At 33.8% G+C, this 16,232-nt stretch overlaps 1 protein-coding gene across 1 annotated transcript in view; it reads right to left on the bottom strand.

Moving 5' to 3' along the window:
• The window catches only part of LOC129915391 (uncharacterized), a 463,244-nt gene extending 460,211 nt beyond the window's left edge, over nucleotides 1–3,033 (bottom strand). Inside the window, exon 1 of the mRNA XM_055994903.1 lies at nucleotides 1,794–3,033. The gene's annotated coding sequence lies outside the window, so the exon portion shown is untranslated. The remainder of the gene's footprint in view (nucleotides 1–1,793) is intronic.
• Nucleotides 3,034–16,232: the final 13,199 nt, after the last annotated feature.

Here is a 16,232-nt window from a genome sequence, read left to right as displayed (position 1 = left end):
AGGATATAGCCTATCGAAAATCACTAAAACATCACGAATTTTTTTTTCCTTTAATTTTTTGGGCTAATATACATTTCTGAAGATTTCAAAGTTGGTAAACTTGAATCTGAAGGCAGAAATATTCTATTATCCTCGGTTTTTGAAATATTATGGATGATTTCTTATTCAAGTTCAAAAACTGACGTCTTTTTGGCATTAATACCGGTAATATTTTAAAAATGGAGGCCAATCAATTTTGTATGATATCGTAAAAACCTTCAAAAAAGTATATTTTTGTTCTTGTGACTAAAAAAAGTTCAATTTTGTTGACCAGTGTAATTGCTAAGTTTGTTTGTGGTACTGTATTTGTCTCCGAAGTTATATCTATGAAACTCAATCTTATTAGTCCATACCTAACTAGAACTAATAATTTTGAAATTAGTATTAGGCAGACAAATAATAATATAAAATAGATCTCTGGTTACAACGTAGGTAATTGATATACCTTTTTGATAAAACCTCTCAATTTTGTATTACTTCCTTCCTACAGTCAAAAAAAAAATGAAAAAAACTGTCTCCCCTCAATTTTAAAATTCTTTTTTTTTTTTAAGTCTGAAAAATGAAAATTGTCTAAAACGTGAATGGCCAAAATGAGTCAAATGGTTTTACTATTTAGTCAGTGATTAAATTGGATGCAACTAAAAAAAAGTCACTGTGGTGTATGCGTAACTTTTTTGTACGTAATAATCTTAACGCAAATATTTTTGGTTTCATATTATTTAATAATTCTCATATACATATGACGACTTAAAGCATAAAACTAATTCAATTATATGCTGCTATTAAAATTCTAGCTCAATAAAATCAGTTAACAGCTAAGTTAATTTCCATTGCTCGGAAAGTAAATAAAACAAATTAAGATTATTTAACCTTCTAACTTCAAATTAATATTCAATGATCGTTGACCAAAATAAACTAAATAAGCTTACCATAAAATTTATTATACTGCTAGCAAACTATATACCACACACAAGATAAAGATAAATATATTCCAGTGTTCAAGTTCACCCTTAAAAACCCCAGAAGAAAAAAACAAAAAAAAAGGACGATTTTACAAATGATGAACGATGATACTTTGATGTGACAGTTATAAGACACACAAAATACCTAACCTATCACCACAGAGAGAAAACAGAGAAGAAACAAAAATATAAATGGCTTGTGTCCTTCGTATTTATATTCTTTTACAATGGAATTTTAATCTTATATTATTTTCTCCAGACAAAAAATTTTCTAAAAAACCCCCGAGAATTTTAGAAAATAAGAGATGCCCACAAGCATTTTCAAAATCCAATAAAAACAACAACAAAAACAAAAAAAAATATAAGAAATAAGAAAATTTATAAACTTAAATCCATCACAAGAAAAAGGAACATGTGTTAACGTCCCGTAAACTATACCCAAAGCGACAAGAAAACGAAAACGAGCGCCCCCCTGCGGAGAAAATCTCCTTTAATATTCATGTGAATATTATGGGGGCATCTCTCTTTGCAGCATTAAATAGATTCCACATTCTCGTCGTCCTTCAGTTCAAGTACAATATTCCAAAAAATATATATATCCTTTCTATAAATACTTATATGTATAAATTTGTATAGAAACCGAAGCAACCGCCTCTCTATGTGCAGTCTCCAGAATCTGTAGAGATATTTTATCAAACTGAAGATTAAGAAAAGACCCTGTACAGTGTACACTCGTGCTCTCTTATATAACTAAACTGTCCATTGGATTTTCAAAACTAAGGACACACTTACCCACAATTACACTGTATTATGCAGTAAAGACAGCTTCCAAAGTCCTTTATAATTGATGATAGAAATTAATCCTTGTGATTCACAATCACACACACAGACTCAAGAGAGACTAACCAGACAGAGACACACAAAAACACAATGGATCTTCCTTCCGTTTTATTTTTGGGCAAGGAATGCTTTTTGGTGGTATATTATCCTGCTGGATGGCTAATATAAGGATGTGTACATAATCAACGTTGAGTAGACCAATTTGTTTATTTTTTTTTTTTGTTGGTTGCTTCTTCAAATTAAAACGTAATCTCGAAAACACTTGGAATTTATTATTTTTTCTAAATATTAATTTTATTGCTCACCACTTGCACTTAAAAGGACATACACATCATCTCAATTAAAAGGATAAAAGCCTTTTATAAATAATTTCAATTGAATTTCCTTTATTTTTTTTTTTTTTGTGTGTATAATTTGATAGCGATCCGGATTTAAAACACCACAAAAACCGACGTGAATCTCTCTGAAGGATATAAAGGACAACAATACTCGATTCAGGTCTACCGACACACGCTTAGGGGAGATATACAACAAGGATTCGAAAGGACACAGAACAAAAAAAAAACACTCCAAAACAACTATCCAATTCCGCCACACTAACCAGCAGACAATCCCGTCAATTGTCAATTCGAAAACTCATTTTTAATTATTAAACGTGTTTGCCCACCTGTGCAACTTTCCAGATATCCATTAGTGGTGTCCACTCTGGTGCCAGGATATATGCAAATCAAAGGATATACAAAATCAGGATAGTCATTTATGTGTGTACAAGTAGAGGAAAAAAAAAGGAGGGGGCTCCTCACTTTTAAGCCATATCCAATTGTCCACTCTTTATACTTTAACGCACAGTATCCACAAGACTCGACAGGACTCGTTAAAAGGACGAAAACGGGGGCAACACAAAAACAAACTAGTAAACACCAGAGAAACGAACGTAACAGTAATCAAAGCGAACAAGTGTCATACACGTTCAATTATCATCACTATGGCATCACCCCTAGCATCATATGTGACATGTTGTCGTTGTTTTCGTCCTTGCTGGTTGTCCTTGCAAAACTCGGAAAAAAACAAAAAAATAACCAAACAAACCTACTAGAAGAAAAAAACAACAACTTCAAAAAAACAATAAGTGGATGTGACAGAGCGAGTGAACAGCAACTATCGCCAACACGATTTCAGGATACCTCCGATATCCTTACGCTTTCGTAAGCTTCAAAAATTCCGCAAGTTGGAGATTTTGTGTGTTTGGGAAATGTGGTATTTTTCAGATTATATAGAGTAAATGCGGACCGTAGCGAAACGAACCGAACGCACTGAAAGCCAATTACGAACTGACAGCTGCTGGAGAGGAGTACGACTTAACGGTACACAAATGCCAACAGACACGGGAATTTTTTTTTTTTTTTGTTGGGAGGAAGAAGACGACTGGCACTGGCACACTGAGAAATTTTATGGATGATGATGATGATGATGCAGGCAGTGGGCAGTAGAAGTAGTTTCTGGCAATGATTCTTCGTATTCGTTCGTGGTTACGTATACGTTGCGGGCCACATCCGCAGATGGCTTAATTTTTCTGTATTCCTTCTTTCTTTTAGTCTATCTCTTCTTGGCAACATTCAGTCAAATCCTGATGCCTTAGAGCCGATAATCGAGATGATAGTGGTGACCAATCGTGAGAATTTATCATAAATTTTAGTTAGCAACATGTTGCTAAGTGATGTTGGCAACATTTGGCCTTGCGCAGGACCTCTCTAAGCTTTTTTTTTTTTGACGAGCTTTTCAACTTTTATATATATTTCCTATGTCAGTATTGTTCTGATGACAGTTGAACATTTGGCTTTGGATTGATATCATCGAGAAAAAAATGTAGCAAGAAAATTGACCGCACGTTGGGCGCCACCCACAATTTTTACGTCAATTTAGAAAGATGCTTTGTTTTGATATTCCTTTTTTTTTTGGCTGTAAATTGGCCAGCTGAGAATTTTTTTCGACGTTGGTTGGATGTTTTTTTTTTTTTTTTCTTGCTTCTTATATTGATGTTGTATTTTTCTTCTTGATGGGAGTTTTAGATGATGGCGGTGGTGATGGTGGTGGGAAATGTTGACTTTTTGGGGGGAGCTCATGCTTAGAGGAGTTTTTTTTTTGTAATTGTTTACGGTATGAGGACTATTATAAGGAAAGGTTGTGACAGGGTATGTGTATTTTGTTATTGTCTTTTTTTTCAGCTTTGCTTGTTGTTATTGTTTGTTGTTGTATTTAAGTTACCTGTCTCTAGAGAGAGGGTGTATAGTAGTAGGACTATAATGATTTTGGTCAATTCTTTGACATTTAACACGATTTGAAGAATCACCTTCCGACATTTTATTTTTTTATTTTTTTTTTGCTTTTTTTGATGAGAAAAGGAAATCACTCATAATGTTGTAATATTTTTGAAAAGGAAAAAAATAATTATGATAAAGATACATTTTTGGGATTGGAGGTTTTGTTTAATAGATAGTTAATAACTGGATTGCTGTACAATTTCCGATCATAATTTATTTACAGAGAGGGAATAGTTGTTGGTTCTTAGAAAAGAGCCTGGTCTTTGTAATGCTTGAGCAGGGTGAGTCACTCAGCGTGCATGCTGATGTTCCAGCAAACTCTTGACCAGCCTTTTTCTCTGCCCTCGTCTTGACCATCTAGTTAAATTTGGCGTTCTTGGTTCATGTTCCCATTTACATTTGACCTTTGAGGCGCACTCATATTAGCGCCCGCCCGCAGTTAGTAGGAAGCTCTGAATGTCCTCAAAAAAATTGAAGATTTGCAGTCCAGTATTTTGGTTTTTATGCGTCTCGTCTACTTATATTCCCGAAATTGCTGGAAAAGCAAATCACAATTTTAGAAAAAAAAATTTCAGAAAATAATTTTTTTTTTTTAATTTTCGTAAAATTTTATTTTTAACTGCCCAATACATATATAAAATTATTTTATTACGGGGGAAAAAATTCAGGGTTATAATTTTTTTAATATTAATTATGCAAATATGAACAATATTAAAATTTTGTGAGTGCTGAAAATTCGCGGCAGTGCGATATTCTGCGGCTGAATTGTTATAAGAACTTGTTAGGTAAAGCCTTCAAGTTTTTTGGCCCCTTTTTGCCCATCACCAAAAAAATATTAAGATAAAACAAATGGGTTGGGTTTGATATCCCGCTTTTTATATTCCCGTTTTTTAAAATCCTGCTTTTAAATCCCGTTTTTCATAATCCCGCTTTTTATAATCACGCTTTTTATAATCCCGCTTTTTTATAATCCCGGTTTTTATAATGCCGTCTCTTATAATACCGATTTTTATAATCCCGTTTTTAATCATCCTGATTTTGCAATCAAAACTAGTTTTATTATTTTTAAAAATCGCTCGATTTTTTAAAATAAAACAAATAGTTTTGTTTGCAAAATCTTGATAGTGAAAAATTAAAACAAATTAAATAATGAGAAATTTTTCTAAACGCATTTAATTATAACCTTTAACAAAAAAATATGATTTATAAAAAAAATGTGAAAAAGTAAACAATGTAATATTTAAAAAAAAATCAATTACCAAACTAATACTTACTTTAAAGTTTCAGAAAAACAATTCCCCTTAAACGAGAATGTTTTTAAGAAAGTTGGCCACCTAGGTTTCTATGGATTTATTTTATACCACAGGTGTTTAAAATTTTTCATAAAATACTTTTTTTACATTTTGCATCAAAAAATAGATTTCAAAATTTTTTTTACGAAAATGTGCAATAGCAATGCAGTTTTTAAAGCGTTTATGTACTCATACAATTATTGTAGAAAATGATAAAAAAAAAGAAATAAATAAAATTCATTCATTCGTGGTTGTAGTGAACGAAAACATAAGATGATAAAATTTAAAATACACTGAACGAAAAAAAGCCAATATTTTATGAACTGGTTGCGATAGAACTTTTTTCTATCTGTTTTTAGAACAGTCATAAGTGTAGCTATCAACCGTTTTAGGGCTGTCCATTCTCTATCGTACACCCTGTATATATTCAGACCTATTCTAAACAAAAATTCTCAAGGAAATGGTTTCGGGAGAAGGGCCCCTATCGGAAAAATGGTGAAAATTTCCATTTTTGTTTGCTTTCCCCATATTCTTAACCATTGAAGAACGAAATCCAAGCTAAAAAATAATGAAATTTTAGGAACTTTTCAGTTGGGAGATTTTTTTCAGAATAGGCCTGATTATGACGATTTCGACTCAACTTCAATTTTTTGAATCGTTATACCTAAGAAACGGTGGGTCTTAGGAAAAAAAGTGTCATGACACTTTTTATATATAATAATCTGGTCTACAATTCTTGCATTGAAATTTTTTTGATAAGACTTACCGTTTTGCTGAAAATCGTGAAAAACCAGTTTTTGTGACTTTAAATAATTCTTTTACTCGTGAACTCAATTTAAGGTTTTAATCATTTTATGTTTTTTAATAAAAGAAATACCGTTTTCATAATGTGTTGTAGGTACATATTCTGTGGGCTTTACGACGCAAAAAATTAGTTTTACTAATTTTTTGTCTATTTCTTATGATTTTTTTTATTTATGCATTAAGCATGTATTTTGTAAAAAAACGGGATTTAAAAATGCAGGATTATAAAAATGCGGGATTATAACTGATCGGGATTTTTTTTTTAGTTTAATGCATGTATTTTGTAAAAAAAAAAAACGAGATTTTCGGGATTCGACGGGATTTAAAAATGCGGGATTATAATTGATAGAGATTTTGACTAAGCGGGATTTCAGAAGACGAAATTTTGAAAATCGGAATTTTAGAAGACGCGATTTTAAACTTTTTTTCGGGATTTTCGAAAAGTGGGATTATAAAAAGCGCTGGATGTCTGCTTGTGGCTGTTTTGCTATTGATGGCTAAAGTTGGCTGTTTTTTTTTTTTGGTAATTGGTGATGAGCTGGGGCTTTTGATCGCTTCAAATAATACGTGATTATGTTTTTGTTACTTGGTAAGCTTGGGGAGATTTAACGCCGTTTTTCGAACAAAGTCTATAAGCCAAGTGATCATTTTAATTGTCGGTAAACATATTAAAACTTTTTCAGCTTTTTTGTCCATGAAGTTTGTCACCGCTTGTTCTAGTCACGTATGAGTTCCGTAATATTCATTGTTCAGCTAATTTTACAGTCCATTTTTTGTTGGTTTACCTTAATTAATGTTTGATAAGGCTTTTGTTATGTAAGATATTGGAACTGCCCTTGTGTGTTTTTTCTTTTTTTTTCTATCTTCAACGATTAAAATTATAAGTTGTAATATGCAATTTCTCAACTAAGCATTTTCGATTCCTTCAACATCCAACCACAAAAGAATTGGAAAATCGATTTTATTTATTATTTTTTTTTTTTACCAAAGTCAGCCTTGAAGTTACTGGCTATTTTTCTGATCTCAAAGAAAATTTACATATTTTTTTTAATTTCAAATTCCTTCTAAAAAAAACCCATAACCAAAAATATCACAATATCTTCAATTAATAAGCAACGAATACCCAACAAAAAAATAGAGAATAGCAACAATATATAAATTTTCCTCTCAATATAAATTGAATTGGTCGGTCTCTCAAGGAAGAAGAAACTAATTGCCTTCTCCACACAAATGAATGACCAATATTATACATAAATTTTGAGGAAGAACGAAGAATTTCTTTAATTTCAATGGTATGGAAATGAAAATGAAAATGATTTTCCTTTTGATGATATAATTTTCATTGATCCTTATGATATCATGAAGAAGGCAAAAACCAAAAATGAAAATACAAAATTCAAAAATTTAAATATCAAATTTCCTCCTTTTGTTGACATTACTTTACTTCAAATTGTGCGTCAACTTATAGTCTTCCTGATGGTGATTTCTCTTCATAAAATTCGAACAATTGCAACTTGTACTAAAAATTAACTTGAAGTTATACACCTCCTATCAACACCATCTCTCTCTCGCTCTATTTGGTCCCTTATCGGAAACAGAGTTATAAAATAAAATGCGACAATAAACAACCAAAACGGAAATAGAAAGTAAAATAAGAAAGAAAGAACTGAAAATAACCATCAAATAACCCTCCAACCCCCTTTATATCTATAACATGCCAAGGTGCGGTGGTAGATAGGTAAGGTAATATGGCATACCAACAACAACAAAAACAACGCACGGGACTGTATGAATAGGGACGAAGCGACTCTTCCACAATGCTGTCTTGCAAATCATTGATAAGGAATTCCAATTCAATTGATTGTGAGAATATTTTATTTGGAAAAAAAGCTACTACGCAGCATCTTCCCCCAATCTCTAAGGATGAAAAGTTCTTATCAAGTGAATTACCTACCTTCGTTTATTTTTTTGTCGCTTCTTCCTGCTAAGCTTAATTTTTTCCTTTCTTAAGATTTTTTTTTCCTCATTTTGAGGAGACACCAGACACCTTGCTTGCAATATAGCTAGGAGCTCTCCTGGAAATTACTACAAGAGATCAGCTTGACACATTCCATTCCTGTCCGATTAAAAAAAAAAAAAAAGAAAAAAGGACGAAGATGGGAAAAAAACAAAAAAAATAAAAACGAAGAAGAAGTATCTTAAAGTTTTTGGCAAAAGTATCTCAAGGTATAAAACTCATGCCCCAAATGATGCTTCTTTCAACGCGCTTAAACGGGGAGAGAAATGGGGGGAGGGGGGAGAATTCTCATAGCATGGCACCGGGCAGAGCTCCAAGCGATTTTCTTCTTTAGCCAGAAAGAAAGGAGTAACTTTTCGAAGTCGAAGAGGAGAAAAAAAGTTTTGCAGAAAAACAGATTGAGCAGATAACCCAAACGAAGAATTGTCTAATTAACACTTTCGTTAAGGTTGATTCAAAGTTGAATCTCTGGTCGAGCGTCTTAGGGGTTAGGCTACCTACCGACCGACCGATGATATGAAAAGAGAACGGTGAGTTGGACGAAGAAGCACGTTGCTCCGGAAAGGATTACCTTTCCTTTGGGGTGGATAGTGTGGGAACTTGGGGTTTTTGGGGGGGTTTGAGAGTTGAACAAAAAAAAAAAACACACACAAACGGTATGGCAGCCCAGTAATTTATTATTGGTGTCCTCTGATTTCTAAGCGATTAAGCATTCTATTCATTTTTACAGATAGACAGTAATTACATGGTAAGCCATTATTCTCTTGATCATTATTGTGACGACGAACGACCGTGGTGGTAGCAAGGACGACGACGACGGCTGCTGGCACAAAGTCTTGAACCAAAACAATGATGATGATGAGGATTGAGAAGGAGTTCGCCACCATTATCCTCGTTCGTCGTCGCCAGTTTGTTTGGGGTTTGATATTAATTAAATGTTTCAATTGTTGTAAATGTTTCGTTTGCTTACATTTATTTGTTTGTGTGCCTATGTGTGTGCAATCTGTTTGTTTGTGTGTGGTATTGGCTAGAAGGAAATTGCTGCCGGAGATTCATGGAGATTAATGACCGAGTTACAGGGGCATAAATTCTCTCTGTCAAAGTATGAGGAATCTCTCTCAAAAGTGAAAATGAAGGACCTTTGGGGACCTTAAAGGAGCGCGAACATTCTATTTACTTAGTTTTTAGTATTTTTGATGAAGTGCCATAAAATTGAGGACCTTTTTGAGGTGAATATATACATTTTTATGCTTGTTTATGTTTTTTGTTTTTTTTTTTTTTTTGGATATCCTTAGTTAGTAGATGACTGTTTTCATTTTTGATGTCACATTGGTGATAACAAAGTTTTATGTTCAAACTTTTTATTTGTAAAAACACACCTGATGGAATTTTTTCTTTTGTGTTCGAGTGTGTTTGTATTTTTGTGTTATGTTTTTCGATTAGAAAAATTAGAAGTGTGCGGTTGTATAAGAGGATATTATTATATAGGGATGTCCGAAATTATCATGTAATTCACATAAAACTTGTGAGTTTACAAGAATTTTATTTGTTATTTTAATTTATTGTCGTTTTTGTTTCATAAGAACTGTGACTTGGCAGTTTTCCACGATGTTCTTTGTTCCTTTTTATTTTTGTTATATTATTTAAAGCAAATTTATTTGCTCTTTTTGTTAAAAATTAAAACTTTGGTCACAGAGTTTAAGGACCGACTTAAGTAAAATAATAGGGGCTTTGTATACCTAAAAGATATTTTTTTTTTTAATTTTTATTGTACATCTGTCAACTCGCAGATCTGCTGACGAAAATGTTGACTTGTAATTATCCTAGGTAAAGGTAAAATAAAGATTCGCGTTAAGTTTCTCTCAACATACATAGCATCAGCCAAAGTTTTGAGAATTAAACTTATTTCTTTCTAAAATGAAAAGGCTTAAAGTAGAAGAGCCAGCAGCACTTTGTTTGATCTGAAAATCAGTGACGAATACCAAAAGAAATACTAAAAGAAATACTAAAAGAAAATACTTAATTTAAATGGAATCCAAAATTTTTCACTCTAAAAGTCGTTAAAGTATCTTTAATGACAAAATCGAGATGAACAAAAATGCCAATACGAGCTTACCAGTTCTTTTGACAAACAAAAAACACATTCGTCAAGAGAAAACATACAATGCACTAACTAGCCACCCCCTGAGAGGAACCGAGAAACAGTCTGCCAGGAACCGTCAGACCGACCATTGGATCCTGGCAAACATGCTCCTTGCCTATTTGACTTTAGGCCACTACCCCGTTTGGAAGCACTACATTCAACCACTCGTCCGTTAGTCCAGTGCATTTATAATTTGACCCAGCAGTTTATATTACCCCCAATTTTTTTTTCTCATTCGATAGAGAATTGGCTGAATATCATAACCTTGATTTTTCGCACTCGTGATATTCACCTTTTGGCCGCCATCTTGGATTTAAGTTTTTATAAAATATCGGGGCTTCTGTTCATCCTAGGTAAAAATTGTTTCGAAATTAAACTTGTCTACGTTTATTGTATGTATTCAAATTTCCGTCTTTTCTGAATAGGTATAATAAAAAAAAAAGAAAAAATAATAATTTTTAAGCTCTTAAAATGCCGTTTCCTGTAACGTAGCCTTACTTTTTACTACGAAAGCAATCTCAACCGAATTTTCAGACTTGCTTCGAAAACCAGAAATAGAAAGAATTTTCATCCTTCTGAATCCTTTAATAGATTGGTCTCAATCAAATATTTCGGATATATTGGTGAACTGCCTTCCCCATTTTGAAATAACTTTTTTTAGTTTTTCGAAATTGTTTCTCGCCAATCACTATATCCAATTCAGTTGAAGTAAAACGACATTAGTTTTTACTTCAGGAGAATATCAACAAAAACAAAGAGTAAAATCCGAATTAGCCCAACTCACTGCACTTTTTGAGTGATTTTGATCTTCTCCCTTGCAGTTTTTGTGCCATCCCATCGCCCAATGGTAAGCTTCCTAGGATACTTGCAACTTTCCTAGCATCTTCCTACTCCCAAAATAGAATGTCCCTTACATTACTCCTTTTTTCTAGACACCTTACCATGATAACGGGAACAGCTGCTTCGTTATGGCATAGTTCATCCCCAGAGGTGGATTTACCAGAAGGCTGAGAAGGCTGGAGCCTAGGGCGGCAGATTTTAGGGGCGGCAAATTTGGGGACCGATCTGTTTACCTCATAGAAGTCAAAAAAATTTTTCCATGACAACTTTCTGATGTCTTGCAGATAGAATTCTGTAAACAAATTTTCCAATGACTTTTTTCTCCCATTAGTCATTGCACGTTCCATATTCTAGACTAAAACAGCAAGATCGCCGCCATTCAACTAGTAATCGGCATCTGCCCCTTTTGCCCATACTTTGCATGAGAAAATCCCCCATATTACGAAGTCGTTTGTATACTAAAATGACTTGCTCTAGGAGCTACAATTTGTCTTAAATAAGAAATTTATCTTGGCAGTCCCCTTCGCTCTTCGCCCCTCTTTCCTATGACACGATAATTGCACACCTATTACGTAAGTCATTTGTTATAAAACGACACAAAAAACGACTCGCTCTGGACGCCAAAATTGAGGCTCAAAGAGCGAGTCGTTTTATGTGTCGTTTTATAACAAACGACTAACGTAATAGGTGTGCATATATTTCCCTTTTCTCACTAACAACCCATACATGCCTGTCCAACTACTGGTTGGAGACTACGACCTGGTTAGTTTATACATTATGATTTTGTGATTTTTTTTTTTGTAATTTTAAACCGTGAATTCAATTGTTTTTGTTTTTTTTTTAATGAAAATCTAAAAAAATACGCTAAAAAAATTGAACAATTACACGTAACAAATCATATTTTAACCTTCGTGTGATTATAATCACGTTCCTTAGAAGTTTTCACGTGAGAATGAGAAGGACTAATGAAGCTATCTTATACGTACATATTTGAAAAAGTTGAGGTGATTTTACTTGGGAAAAACATGGTTGTACAAAAAAACCAGCGATTTACCAAAGGTATCAGTGTTTTACTGGAGAAAATACAGCAAAGATTCGGGTGAAAACCGTGACTTTAAAAGAGGAATCTCGTGATTTTAAGGGGGCAACCAAATCATTAATTTAACCGAACTAACCCTGCCATTGGTTTAAGTGGCCAACCCGTGCTACTGAAGATTTTGCCAAAGCAATACGTGATTAGAAGATGATTTAAGCAAAAAAAAAAACACAATCGTACAGCAGCGACCTATTCTTTAAGTGAAGAGATTGTAATTTTTCCAAAGTAATTCGGGATGTTTTCGGAGTGATCCGTTTATCGGGGAAACCCGTGATTTTACTGACGCGACATTGTGATTTTACCCAAGATTTTCATGATGTTAAGAACAAACCTGTGGTTTAACCGAAGTGACTCCTGGTTTTCGGGCAACCCATCATTTTAATGCGGAACTCAAACTCATTGAAATAAAATGCACGAAATAAAGCACTTTTATATGTTAGTTTACTTGTAGATTTTAAGAGCTGGTTCTATAGAAATTAAAAAAAAATTTATGTGGAGGAAGAGCCCACATTTAGGGTAAAATTTATAAAATGAAAATTTTTTTATTTGACTTTTTTGAGATTACGTCTGCAAAGTTAAATCAAAATCGTTAGAGCCGTTTTCGAATAATTTGCTATAACGTGAAAAACTTGTAATGAGAGTTAAACTTTCTAAGCGAGATATAAATTTTTTAAAAAATAAAATGCACGACTGGGGTCGCATGTACTTGCTCTTATGCTAAAAGTAACTCTAATGGTAAAACTTTTTACTCAAGAAAATTAGGAAAAATTTCAAATTTGATATTTCCAAGAAATTTCATAAGTAGTGTAAAAAAATCTGTTTTTATAATTAATTAAACACCGTTTTAAATGGTGTTTTACAAAAAAACCAAGTATACCATTTTATTACTTGTATAAAACGTATTTTTAGACAAAAAATTCGAAAATCTTTAGAGCCTTTTTAAAAAAAATAATTTTCTAACATTTTTCAAAAAAAAAAGTAGCTATACCATTTTGAAGAATGAATTAATTTACACAAAAAAAACGAAACTTAAAAATTTTTCATTTTTTACTTTTCTATTTTTGTTGTACGGCAGATACCGTTAGTTTTGGTCATAAAAAAAATTTCAATTTCCTCTCTAGGGAATCACCAAAAACTGTAACTACCAAGTTTGAAGAAAATCACTTCACTCATTTAGGTTGTAGCTCGAGGTGTATACAGACAGACAGTCAGAATTGCCGGCACTTTTTTGGCATTCTTCATCAGCGTGATGTCATGTAAAATTGTTATCTCGAGTTTGATTTTATTTACGAATCCTATGCAAGGGCGGCAAAAACTGAAAAATCTATACCTTGAAAATTTGTAAATCCGCCTCTGTTCATCCCAGTCTCAACGCATGTTCTGCCAGCCTGCAAGCACAAAAATACCTGTGTTAAATGGAGGCTGCTGAACGCTGTAAAAAATTGTACCTTTACTTAACTCCTGGTGAGCTACTTGGATAAATGGTATATATCTGCAACAAGGAAGTCTTAAAGATTAAACTGAAGTCCATTGAAAGGAGTCATATCTCACAATTTCAGGAATATGACAAACACCTTCAATACCTGACACATAGATAATTTCTTCCTAGGTAGCGAGGACAACAACCCCAAATTGATTCCACAAATGGTTGAACAAAGAATTCCAATTTATCTCAATTATTTAAACGACGAATTACCGACAAATATCTACCTCTCTTATGTCTTATCGGTTAACAATGGGTGATTTTTGCTAACTAAATGCTTCCATTGTTTCTTTAAAAAAAATTAATTTTATTATTTAAAAATTACGAGAAACAAAATTTATCTTCCCTCCGCCAGTCACATACAAAACTACCAACTTTTACTCGTACTGGATCAAAGATATTTCTTCGAAATTTTAACAAGCTCTTCAACATTTAAACGAAAAAGAAAACATTCAACACCAAAAATCACACAAGAGCAACAACAGAGCAAACGTGTAACCATGACCCATGAGCTTAATTATATACATTTCACGAACAATTAAAAGTCCTGATATCTCTTGGACTTGCATACAATCAGCCAACCAGCCAGCTAGCGAACGGCTTTAATGAAAATATTTAATTAAATAGAGCTACACATTTCTGAGTTCTCTGCTGAGTTTTCTCTGACTTTTCAGCCGTAGCTCTTCAGCTTAAACATGATGGCGGCAGGCAGTGGCGGCAGTGCGGTGGTGATAGCGGTCGAATGTTAAACATTATCAAAGTGGCAAAAATCAGGAGAGAAAGAAAAATATATATATTTAATTCTTTTGCTTAAATTTTTTCTCCGAAAACACTGAATAGTTTTGTGAGTCGAGTCGTCGTCCGTCTGACAACAATACTTTCTGTCGGCTTTTAAAAGACCATTTTAATCATTCAGCACACGCTGGCTGGCTGCTTAAATAGCTTCCACCGACTCGATTCGTATTTTTATGTTGGAAAACGTATATCAACTCAAACACGAAACAGATGTTATTCTCATCCCACTTCTTCTTCAAACCGACAAAAAGCTGATATACGCTGATTTTTTGTATGTGTGTGTGTGTGTGTGCCATAACATCACCATCATACTCAGCCGAAATTATTTCATTTATTTGCAAAGATATTCCAAGCTTCTCCATCATCATTTTGGGGGGATTCAGAATCAGAGTCAGAATCGGAATCAGAATCAGAATCAGAATCACCAGCTCATGGTGTCCACTCACATCCATATGCATATGTGGTTCGAGATTGAGACTTGAGGGGGGCCCCCGAACACAGAAGAAACACCCATTAAAACCATTCACATATCCATTTCCATTGAACCGCATGAACCAGCATGAACAGACGACCGACGTCTAACCGACCGACCGATCCACGTTTTGGTGTTTTGAATCGCCTGCGTACCCGACTGTCTGACCAGCCAACAGACGAGAAAAGATGGGGTGGACAGAAACAATCGAACATTCTGCTACCATGGCTACTGACTATGGCCAAGTGATGATGGGTGTACCTAGTGATTGGTCACAAAACTGGGTTTCCACAGAAAGTCAAACACATATCTTTCTGGCACATAAGAGCATAGAGATGAATCCAATGTTTTCATGAAAGACCGACCACTTGGCCGCCAACTTGGTTGTTGGCGATGACGCTGTCGTCATCGTCGTCGGGTCGGGTGGTTGGTTGGCTCTGTTCAAGCTTACAAACGATTCTATTCACTTCTTCCCATTTGACCGAGAGAAAGGAGCTATACACAGTGCGGGCGCATTGATATAGAGATTGAACCAAAAAGAATACTCACATATAACCTCCATCAGTTCAAAGGCAAGAAAAAAAAAGTTAGGACAAGACCGATGCAGAAAAAAACGAAGACAACCACTATGGAGTATTTTCAGATTTCAGAGCTGGACAAATGTATACCCGGAGAGGGTATCTGTGTTAGTACTTCTGGTTTTGATTTTTTGTTTTTTTGTTCATTTTTCTTACTGGACAAGTATTGTACTGGAAGAAAAAAAAATGTTTTTTTGACTTTGGAATTCAATTTCACCTGGGAAATTAATTCACAAAGTTGGAAAAAGTGTGTTTTTGGGCTTATATGAAGATTATAGGGGTTTGTGGTATTATCTGATGTCGTAGGCAACTGAAATGTCTAGGATTTTGTCTAGGCAACATGGAGAGTGTTTTGTGGTAGTAAAGTTGAAATTGAGATTTTTTATCAAACATGACATTTTTTTAATCAAAGATAGACAATGCAGAATTTTTAATAATTACCATGTATGTACCTACAAAGGAATAATAAATCATAGTGATTTTTTGGATGATTGAAATCTTTGCAAATGTTCGGACATGTTCGGAAATGTTCCAAAATGCTCGGAAGTGT

Source organism: Episyrphus balteatus, chromosome 3 (assembly GCF_945859705.1).
Source record: "Episyrphus balteatus chromosome 3, idEpiBalt1.1, whole genome shotgun sequence".
NCBI classification, from domain to species: Eukaryota; Metazoa; Arthropoda; class Insecta; order Diptera; family Syrphidae; genus Episyrphus; species Episyrphus balteatus.
This window is presented reverse-complemented; position numbering and strand designations above follow the sequence as displayed.